This window comes from Myotis brandtii, unplaced genomic scaffold, assembly GCF_000412655.1.
Source record: "Myotis brandtii unplaced genomic scaffold, ASM41265v1 scaffold2378, whole genome shotgun sequence".
Classification (NCBI taxonomy): domain Eukaryota; kingdom Metazoa; phylum Chordata; class Mammalia; order Chiroptera; family Vespertilionidae; genus Myotis; species Myotis brandtii.
The window spans coordinates 1-2,719 of NW_005358975.1; the positions used below are offsets into that span (position 1 = coordinate 1).

The window sequence follows — 2,719 nt, forward strand, 5'->3', positions numbered from 1 at the left end:
TTGCGACCCACAGGTTGAGAACCGCTGCTCTATGAATAGGCATAGCCCCCCTTTCTCAGTTGTGAGGAGGTCAAGTCCTCTCTGATTTTGGAGGGTAGCTGCTTCCAATGAATCTGTCTTGTCCTGGACCGAGACAACATTTTGGGAAATTTCCTCTAGGCTATCTGCAAGATCTTTGGATAGGCTCTGATAGCAGGAAAGGGAGACTGCCAGTCCCTCAGTGCCTAGACCTGTAGCTATTCCTAGGCCAACAAGGAGAGGAAGGATGACGATGTCTCTCGTGGTCCATGTGTAAGTGGTGAGAGGAACCTCAAAGGACTATTAGGGGCAATGTCTATTTCCAGGGCAAGATAAATTAGGGTACAGGTCCCAGGTCAGTTTACCTGGAGACAGAGATAGGTATTGGTGCCACACAGGAAGAAGATTTCCTGATTTTCTGTTTTCGATGGTGAAGAAGTGAGTGAGCTTGTTGTATTCATTTTCCAGTATGACCCCATCTGAACAAATTATGGTATATCTCCAAAGGACCTATTTTCAAATAACACATTTTGAGGTTTCAGGTATAAAAACTCTAACATATACTTTTAGGGGGCACAATTTAACCCACAACAGTATGCATATACCAAGATTTGTTTATTCATTCACCAGTTGAAGAACATTTGGGTGCTTCCAGTGTGAAATATTATGAATATTATAATAAGGAAGCATTCACATACAAATCTACGTTTTTATTTCAATTAAGAAAATTTCTAGAAGAGGGATAGCTGCTTTGCATACTGCAAAGACTGTAGATGGCTGTTATCTGTACTGGACTTGTGAAGTACCCAGGCGAGGCCCAGCCCTGAAGTAAGGCAGGCTGGTGCTACTAGTGATTCTTAGGCTTTTTATTGAAGGTTTGGGGCATGCTGATGGCAGCTGCTGCTTTTTTTCAGAGATTTTAACAAAGTCTGAAGCCTGAGGGATCGAGTCTGAGTAAGTTTGTGCACTGGCCCTTTAAGAGCAATATCTGGGTCTCCAGCAGCCCCATGTCACTCAGCCACAATCCTCCCTGGTTTATACAGCCTGAAGTTACCAGGACCTGTCTTCCCAGCTCTGGAACCCTGGGGTGAGGGTCTGGTTTAGGACTGGGACCTGTTAATGTTAGCCATTCTGGCAGGTGTGAGGTGACAACTCATTGCCATTTTAATTTGCATGTCTCTGATAATGAGTTACTGCTGAGCATTTTTACATATGTCTCTTGGTCATTTGTATGTCTTCTTTGGAGAAGTACCTACTCAGGTCCTCTGTCCATTTTTTAATGGGGTTCTTTGTCTTCCTTTTGTTGAGTTGTATGAGTACTTTATATGTTTTGGAAATTAACCCCTTATCAGATATATTGTTCTCCCATAATATGGGTTCACTTTTCATTTTGATACGTGTTTCTTTTGATGTACAGAAGGTTTTAAATTTACTCTAGTCTCATTTGGGTAATTTTTCCTTTGTTCCTCTTACCCTAGGCCATGTATCTGTGAAAATTGTGCTACGTGTGATGTCTGAGATTTTGCCTGTATATTTTCTACTAGATTTTTATGGTTTCACAATTTACATTTAGGTCTTTGATCATTCTGAGTTTATTCATGTGTATGGTGTAAGTTGGTGGTCTAGCTTCATTTTTTGCATGTACTTGTCCATTTTTTCAAACATCATTTATTGATGAGACTCTTTTGACTCCATTGTATGTTCTTGTCTCCTTTGTCAAATATTAACTGAGCATAATGGCTTGGGTCCATTTCTGGGTTCTCTGCTCTGTTCCATTTATCTATATGCCTGTTCTGTGCCAGTACAAAGCAGATTGGATTACAGTGGTTTTGTAGTAGAACTTGATATGCAGTATTGTGATCCCACCAACATCTTCTTTCTGAAGATGGCTACAGCCATTAGCAATCTTTTTTTGGTTCCACATGAATATTTTTATCATTTGTTCTATATCTATGAAATATGCAGTTAGTATTTTAATAGGGATTAAATGGAATCTACAGATTGCTTTGGGTAGTATGGACATGATGTTAATTCTACCAATCCATGCACACGGTATATTCCTCCTCTTGTTTACATCTTCCTCTATCTCTTTTTATTAGCGTGCTATAGTTTGTGAGCACAGGTCTTTTACCTCCTTGGTTAAGTTTATTCCTAAGTATCTTAATTTTTTTTGCTGCAATGGTAAATGGGATTGTTTGTTTATTTTCTCTTTCTGAGATTTCAATATTGTTATATAAAAATGCCATGGATTTCTGGTTGATAATTTTGTATCCTCCTACATTTCTAAATTCATTTATTAAATCTAGTAGTATTTTGGTGGAGTCTTTAGGATTTTCTATGTACAATATCATGTCATTTGTGAATAATGACAGTTTTACTAACTCCTTTGGAATTTGGATGCCTTTTTTGCTTTCTTCTTGTCTGATTGCTGTGGCTAAGGCTTCCAGTACTATCTATAATAATAAAAGAGTAATATGCTAATTAGACTGGAAAACCAAATGACCTTCGTATGTCCTTCTGGATGACCTTCCAGATAAAGCTGGGGCTGCGAAGGCTGAGCCCCTTGCAGGAATTTCATGCATTGGGCCTCTAGTGTTGAATGAGAGTGGTGAAAGCTGACATCACTGTTTTGTTGTTGTTCTTAGGGGAAATGCTTTTAGTTTTTGCCCATTGAGTATGATGTTGGCTGTAGGTTTGTCAT

The 2,719-nt window shown here is 39.1% G+C and overlaps 1 protein-coding gene across 2 annotated transcripts in view; it reads left to right on the forward strand.

The window, feature by feature from the left end:
- Positions 1–825: 825 nt before the first annotated feature.
- Positions 826–2,719, forward strand: part of LOC102246126 (GTPase IMAP family member 4) — a 10,186-nt gene continuing 8,292 nt past the window's right edge. The window contains exon 1 of one of the 2 annotated variants that reach the window (XM_014540223.1): positions 826–846. The gene's annotated coding sequence lies outside the window, so the exon portion shown is untranslated. Of the gene's footprint in view, positions 847–954; positions 973–2,719 lie in introns of those variants that run through there. The other variant, XM_005866844.2, reaches the window with a different exon arrangement.